This window comes from Littorina saxatilis, unplaced genomic scaffold (assembly GCF_037325665.1).
Source record: "Littorina saxatilis isolate snail1 unplaced genomic scaffold, US_GU_Lsax_2.0 scaffold_1523, whole genome shotgun sequence".
In the NCBI taxonomy this organism is placed as follows: domain Eukaryota; kingdom Metazoa; phylum Mollusca; class Gastropoda; order Littorinimorpha; family Littorinidae; genus Littorina; species Littorina saxatilis.
In genome coordinates, this window is record NW_027125739.1 from 17501 (window position 1) to 25964 (window position 8464).

At 37.9% G+C, this 8464-nt stretch overlaps 2 long non-coding RNA genes across 3 annotated transcripts; both read left to right on the forward strand.

The window, feature by feature from the left end:
- The first annotated feature begins 191 nt into the window (after positions 1-191).
- Positions 192-3296, forward strand: LOC138954207 (uncharacterized). Its single transcript, XR_011451752.1, has 2 exons — positions 192-770; positions 1509-3296. It is a non-coding gene; the product is annotated as an uncharacterized lncRNA (long non-coding RNA).
- Positions 3297-4031: 735 nt separating this feature from the next.
- Positions 4032-7125, forward strand: LOC138954206 (uncharacterized). Of its 2 annotated transcripts, XR_011451751.1 has the most exons (4): positions 4032-4212; positions 4544-4618; positions 4921-5004; positions 5442-7125. It is a non-coding gene; the product is annotated as an uncharacterized lncRNA (long non-coding RNA). The 2 variants fall into 2 exon arrangements; XR_011451750.1 differs by lacking the exon at positions 4032-4212 and having other exon boundaries at positions 4231-4618.
- Positions 7126-8464: the final 1339 nt, after the last annotated feature.

Genomic DNA, 8464 nt, shown 5'->3' on the forward strand with positions numbered 1-8464 from the left:
TACTAGTTTTCTGATTAGCTATAATTCACGTGAGAATATTATAAGATGCTACCTTTTTTTATTTTTATTTTTTATAAAATTAGCTCATTGAGTCTAACAGGAACATAATTGAGGAATGCTTATAATTTCTTGGCCAGCTAAAAAAAAATTAAAACCCTTGAAATGAAGTTTACGCAGGTTAGATGTGAGGATATCTTAATTGGGATAATGCATTTACCAGTAATTACAACGAGAGATTTACTTAGAAAAACTGAAGTCATTCATAAACAATAATTATGATTACAATCACAGAGTAAGGGGAAACATGGCCTTTGGTCTGGAACAGCAGCTGGAATGGTCTACTTGTCAAACCTGCCTGAATGTGCTTTTTTATTTTTGTATACCTAGTGTGAACGACGTTTAGGTATTTGCAGACTAATTATTGTATTGCTGTTGTTTGTTTGTGAGTTATGTTATGTTATGGTGTGTCCTAAATTGGTCGGAATTTGTTGTGTAACAGTATGTTCTCATTTGTAATTTGTTTCTCCATGACCCCAGAGGAACAGACTTCATATTAAAACCTTGAGACCCTGAAAATACTTGCATACTAAATTTTTTTTTTTATTGGGGATAGGCAAGCTCTTGAATTCTTCAAGCCTTGAGAAACTTTCCAGTCTGATATACATGTACCAGAAAAAAGTGTGATCCTAACAATAACATGAATACTTAATTCAATATGTGCAGGAGCTACTTCGGCAGACCCATATGGCTAGTATCACAATGCAGGGAAGGTGAGTTCATTGATTTATGTTTTTTCCACCTTTTCTGTGTTTGATGTCAGCCGTGATTACCCAATGAGAACTTCAAAACATGTTGCTGACTTGCGAAAACCCAACCATGACATCTGATGTAGTTGTGTAGCCCATCTAGAGGATAGAACATCTAATTTCGTGATAGCATAGCAATGTTGTGTACCTGACTAAATCTCTGCACATCACAGTGAAGTCTTACTTTATGATCATATGATTCAATACCCCCCCCCCCCCCCCCGACTAAACAACGAAGAGCAGGCACTACACACTCACATAACTACCAACTCCACAATGTCATTTCAGAATCAAGCAATCAGGAGAATGAAAGGATTCACCAGTGCTCCGCCACTCGGTTGGATAGCCATCACTATGCACAACAAAATCCATTATTGAGGGTTTCTTGGTCGTTTCTGAAGCTAGGGCTTGGAAGCTTCACATACAAATATTCCTAAGAAAAATCCTTGTCCTTGAGTAAGATTCCCAGTGAATGGGGCCGAAAACAACAAAAATGAATACTATTTTTTTTTTAAATCAAAACATTGTTAAATTTGTTATCTTACTCATTGTGAAAGTCTGACCAAATCTGCGACATTGAGGCAAACAAGTTGGGGTGGGCCTTTAACTAAATACTCTGAAACCAGCAGCTGCTTTAAGTAATTGTATGTGTGTTGTCATTATGTACTGCTTGCACTAAATGCATTTTCTTTATCTCCTCAGAATCGAGCCACCCAGAGAAAGACCATTGACATGCAGGGCGCATAGTAAAACATATAGAATTATGGCGTGCAAGTCGGTCGACAGGTGCCAGCCATTATCATCATAACAAGCAATGCAGATCATAGTTCCTTATGTTTTATGTTGTGCACAAGTCCCTAGATCTGCTTTAATTTTAATGTAGAATTTCATTATCAGATAATTTGAAACATTTTGTTTAATTAAATTGTAAATACGTCCAAGTCAATTTGCAGCATTTTTTCTTTATTGTTCTTCTATATACCCTTAAAACTAACACATAGTAAAAACAAGAAATGTTTGTTCAAGGGAGATCATCTAAAGCTTTTTTTTTTAAATCTGTAAAATTGCATAGTGACATCCTCCAAAAATAAAATGTCTTAAGAATAAAGGTATCTACACGGGTTGTCTACCTATTTCTTGATAGCTTTGCTTTTAAGTATAACTTTTTTTCTCAGAATATTTTTTTTAATAAGTTTTATTCAAGGGAGGCAATAAAAAATATTTACAAAAATGTGTCCAATTGTGTGCTTACAAATATTAACATTTCTTGTAGCCCCAAGAAGTGTGTTTTGTCTTGTAACTATTGTGATTTGAGAGCTTTAGCACTGAATGCTTTGCATCCTAGTGTGAATAGCATTGTAAAGCTTGCCTCTTGCTAATTTAGAGCAGTAGAATAGAAAGCAGCCTACTCCACAATCTTCTTTCATATTCTGTGCATACTCCTTGACAAGAGAACCACGAGATTTGTTTTTATTCCGATGTTGCCTTTTCTATTCAATTAAATACTTAAATCCTACGTGCAACACAAACCTTTTTTGTGTTGGTTTGTTTGTTTATTTTTATATTTTGTAAGTATAGACCGTACTAGAGACCAGTCTTTCACCGCCGTATGATTGATCTGGAAATCTCCGCTAAGCAGTTCAATAACATAATTAGTACATGGCTAAAGCATTTTTGCTACTCCACTCAAAATATGTCTAACTACGCACTCGTACTCTCTCCCTAACATAACACTTGTTCATGCAAAATTGTTTGCGGATTAGTAAAATTTGCGTGAAATATTGAATTGCGAATTTTTTTTAATTTTTGTTGTTGAAAATTACGTAATCTTCAAAATAGATGAGTGTTTACTGAAGCGATAAACTATTTATACAAGTTAATAAGAATGGTTTGTAAGATCAAATACAAACCAGCAATACAACTGCTGTCGATAGATTACCCCCCTTGACTTCTCTGTCTGTTGGGTCAAACTACGCCAGACATTTCTCTTCTAGTGGCTCCATGGCATGAGATACAGGCTCCGAGGCAGAAACTGCTTCGTTCTGAACTTGAATACATCGGTTCCTCTCAGTTACATAGTCTTTTAATTCCTTCTGTCGTTTCAATGCAACAGGTAATCAAGCCTGTGAGTGTTGCATACTGTATCAAGTTCTGGTGTATTAGCGATCGAAAAGTTTACGAGGTAGTTGCAGAATCGATGTTTGTACGTACCTTTCTGGTCAGTTATCAGGAGATAAAAATTAAAAACAAATGACATGTATGCAACATAAGAGGCTAAAAGGCTAAGAAACTTGATGCCTCATCTGTCTCGGTTGCTAGTCTTCATCGTTCATACTCATAGCATATAGCAATACCATTTGTTGTGTAGAATCAATATGTTATTTTTTTCTGAAATAAAATATTCACGAAGAGGGTTCGATTCTGATCGAGTGAATATATGTGTCAAAAGCTGAATAAAACAATGCGTTTGTCTTTGACTGGTGAAGTAGAGCTGAAGCTTTTTGTGCTGGATGTAAGCTTAGTTGGTTTTATCACACACACACACACACACAACCCTGATGTTTGTCAAAAATGTTGCATGTTCCTGCTTCACAAATGCCTGCACAAAAGCACACGGATGTACACGTACCTACCTACATACCCGTGCAAACAATCTACCACTGCAACACCACAGCCCCACACATTTATCCAAAAGTTGTCTGAATATCAATACTGGCAATCTTGGTATTGAACGGGGAACTCTACTTTCATGGCGTATGTGGTCTAGGTCTCATTTTATACATGCTAAACCACCCTTACAAAATAAAAAGCCACACATCGTGTAAGCTAATCGACTAAGCAAAAACCAGACACGCGAACAAACAAAAAACGAATACTTTGATTTTCAACAAACTTAATAACAGATTTAGGTAAATAATTATGCCATGCAAGGAACATTTCTATTGAATTCGGTCGATGCTTAGATCTAGAAAAACACCAGCTCACTTTATGGGGATTTGAATAGTGCTGTTTCATGAGTTCCAGATCTAGACTGACAAGGAAGTAGAACATTTATTTTTAGCTTGCAAAATTGAACTTGCCCTGCAGTCACCTTAAGTCGAACTGCTTTCCCTGCCACCGGGTGCAGCAGTTTGGCGGGGGGAGGGCCATAGAGTCGGCAAACTGGGAGTGGAACTTGACGAAATGTCACCTAGGCCTAGGGCCTAGTACGATAGCTTCTCTTCGGATTGACCATAGATATCCCTTGACAGGATCGCCAACTCTGCGCGCGCGCCAACGCTGGCTCTGTTTCGAACTCCCGTCTGCGGCTGCGAGAGGTTTTGACAGTAACTTTACTTCCGGTGCAGTCTTTCAACACATGGAGAAGAAGGAGAATTTCGAAGGGGAGGTGGAGTTTGTGACTGAGGTATGTGAAAAGCAAACAAAGCAATACAAAAAGATCATTGCTGATGATTGAAATGAGTCATGTGAATCAACAATAAAGATTGATTGTGGACGGCACGTCATTATTTTTGTTTTTAACACTTGAAACGCGAGAGCATCTGACACACTGGTAAATCCGAAGCTGTGCACTCAAGCTGATCAGCAGATCGTTTTTCTGCAGAATTCTCGTTCACATCGGCCACTATTTTAGCTCAGCGAACCGACAAATTTGCAACAGAACAATTTCTGAATGTTAGAAATTCGGCTGTAGATTTATAGATACCCTTTCTATTCCATGGTTGTTGTTTTTTCAGGGGGAAAGTACCGACATCTCAATCGCTGAAAAGATGACAGCATCACCACAAAAGAAACTCCAAGAATTGCCAAAAGTAAGTAAAAATATTGACAGATCTATGTAAAAGACTATGAAAATTTAGAACTGGAACAACAGATATTCAAGAAATAACCGATAAGTGATATATTATAACTGAACCATTGATTGATTTGAATGTACATCATGCATGGAAGTTAAAAATGGTGCAGGAACTGAAGTCAGATCAACACATCAAAAAGATCAGTGCAATATATTTGTTTTCTTTCCCCTCCAGCATAATTCTGTTTTGATATATGCTTGATGTCTTCTGTTGTTTTTAAATTCATTGTCACTTCTAAATTGCATGCTTTATTGCAGAACGCTTGTGCATGATCTACCAAGAATGACAACTGCCTTTCGCCGGAGCTCAGAGGGCTTGTCGACCAATTCAGTAATTGAAAAGTAAGTTTTTGAGTAAGGCGATATAAAAAAATCAGCTTGCAAAGTCCCAGTACCTGAAAGATCACTTTCATTCATAGTTTTCGAGCAAAAATACTGCTTCGTTGCACAGAGAGGCTACTGTTTACAAATATTTTAGGTACATGCCTGCCACTACAATATTTCATGTGTTTTTTAGGATCATTGATAGCACATGTCATAGTTGAAAGACATGATAAGGATTCATGAAAGTGGTTTGTCAACACGTTCTATAACGACAAATGGAATAAAAAATTTAATATGTTCACATCCATTCATGTAAAGTGTAGTTTTGGGTTGTTGTCGTGTGTTGTTGGTTTTGATTGTGTGCATGCATCTACATCTTCAGTTTCACTCTTGGGTTGATTTCTGCTATATTTGTGTGTTGTTTTATTTATAATATTTTATTTTCTGTGTTTTAGGTGCAGATCTGGAAGAGAAACTTCTGCTTCTTCATGACTGCCTAGTTCCCTGAGGCAAGGTTGGGAATGCTGCCAAGGAGAAGGCGTGGGCCAGGTACTACTCTGCTTTTTCAACCCAGCATTCAGGCATTACTGAGTTGACAGTATCCCCTGCAGTTTCAGCCTGGATTGCCTTGAACATGTTTATACTGTTGGTGTCTTAAAGGCCTATGAAGAAAAACTAGGGAACCAGTAAGTGCATTAGAAATCAAAGAGGATGAAGAGGACAATGCAAAGTATGTTGGAGGATGTGTTGCCAAAAAGCTAAAACAGAGAGTTTGGTGTCTCCAAAAGAGTGCGTACAGAGATGAGAAATTGCAGTGTTTGGAAGCCCTGACTTGCGCACCTGAATCCTACAGTGAAAAGAGTGAAAACACCCCTGACATGACAAGCATGCTGAACAAGGGCAAACTGACCTTTGTCAAGCCCAATGTATTGCAGATGTGTCTGTCCATGCAACACAAAGCAGAAATCTTAAACAGAATGAGGCAAAGCGTTGATGATATCAAATAACCAAAGGGAAGTAATTGCTCTTTATTCATACGACATGACCGTGTAATAGAGTAAGCGAGAGTTGTACAAAACCTTTTCTCCTGGCACCTGAGAGAATAACAAGCATTGAAATATACAAGCGACTTTCATCCTCTCGTGCCAGGAGAAAAGGTTCCGTACAACTCTCGCTTAATCTATTACACATGTCGTATGCATAAAGAGCGATTACTTTACTTCCCTTTGGTGATTTGATGTCCATGGAACATATTTTCTGGGAAACCTGTGCATCAACACACAGGCAAAAGCAGATGACTTTATTGAACCATGCAGGAACAGTGATGCTGTTCCGGTGTGTTTTTATGACACTTTGTATTCATTTGATCTTTCACAAGCTGTTCAAGAAGACACTTTGCAAAATGTTCTGTTTTTTTTAAATAAGACTCCACCACAAACTGAAGACAATGATGGACAAAATGAAATGTACATGGAAAGAAAAGACTGAGGAAAAAGCTGAAAACATGCAATGTTGGACAAAATGAAATGCACATGGAAAGAAAGGAGTTTGAGGAAAAAGCTGAAAACATACAATGTTGAGAACAATCAGGAAGGATCTCTGTAGTGTGTTGTGTATGATCTTTCTTCATGCAGTACAAACTATCCCATCTGATCAAGTGCATGTACATTGAATTTGAACTTCTTGATTGTTGTCTTAGGTGTCGATTTTTTGTGTTAAAATCTGCTGTCGTTAAAATGTACTTCTCTTCCTATTTGGTTCAGTATTGTATCACATGGCTTGTTCAGTGCCTGTTCTGTATTTTCATGAGTCCATGTAAATTTAAGTCTGCAACATGAAAAATTTAAACATATTCATTTTGCTATGGTTCAAACCTAATTCCTTTATGTACTTGTTCAAAATATAATTTTGACAGCGATATATTTTGCAAACAGTTTTCATTTCAAAATCAATTGTCAGCCACTTGATAAATGTCTTGCATCGATGCGTCTGATTGTTTTTATGTTGACCACTATGTACACCGGAATTTGCTTTGCTTTCCTAATAGAACATGTTCAGTCGCATACCAGCAACACTTTGTTATAACCTTGAATGGTTGAAAACAACGTTAAACACCAAATAAAGAAAGAAAGAAAGAAAGCAACACTTTGTTAACGTTTGAATGGAATTGGAAGTTGTATGAACTCAAATAGAGCATATGTATCTTTGGTCACAGTGACACACACCATACAGTGACAATTAATGCAGGGCCGGACTAGGGCTACGGGGGGGGGGGGGGGGGGTTATGCAACTCCCCAACCTAAACATGTACCTCACTTATTTAAAAAAATGTATTATTGTTTATTTTATGCCGTTTCATGCAAGGAGCGACCATTTTCCTATCTCAGAATATGACCTACCCTTCCCCTGACCCCCACAAGGGGCAGAGGAACATCCCCCTGGACCACCACTGGCAACCCCCCCCCCCCCCCCCCTCCTCTTTGCTTAGTCCGGCCCTGTAATGTACCAACATTCACTATCTCACTCAGTCTCAATTCGCACAATTTGACACAAGAAAGATTCCTATTCATACACATGCATATATTTAATCAATGAAGTAGATACATTCTCAAACAAAGTTTCAACATGTTGCACCCAAATTAAAGCATACATTCTTGTGACATTTAATTTAATTAATTAATTAACGGGAATTAATCAATGCTTTAATTTGGGAGTTTGAAATTTGTTGCAATAATTTCTTGGTCAAGTTTATTTACATTCTCTGCTAAAGAGCTTTACAGTCAAATCCAATTTTCCACACCTAACCTATAAAACACAACATTCCAAATGGAAAAAAAAAAAAAATCATTCTCTTGGCTCAGAATTGGTGTTGATTAATTGTAACACAAAGCGATTTACTGAAAATGTTACTTGTCACTCACTTCAACACTGTCGCCAAGCCAGTCTAAACTGCAGCACGCTGCTTCAGGAGGGACTTTTTCCTTTACACTTTAAATCCAAACACCATCGGCTGCGTAGAAAAATCACTGAAAATGCTGACTCAAAGTCAAACCTTAACCAAGCTGGCCTCCAGGCTCCAGCACAACAACCTTAACCACCTGGTTCCCCTCGTTCTTCGCGAGGCACCATGACTCGGGAAGCTGCTGTACATCACGACACAGTTCTTCAAAGTTGTAGTTGCAACAACCTCTGGCAATTCTGGTGCGGGACGGAATGTCTGAAAAAAAGCAGAACAATAAACCCTTAGTAAAACTAAATTTCTAGAGAAATAAGTCTAACTGTCCATACAAATAGCTGGATGATAGCTATTAATGGCAGTTGATAGACGTTTGAAGTTGAACGATTTGGTGGAGAATAGGTCGACAAGCTCTCTGAGCTCCGGTGAAAGGCAGTTGAAAGGCAGAAAGAACAAGCGTTCTGCAATAAAGCATGCAATTTAGAAGTGACAATGAATTTAAAAACAACAGAAGACATCAAG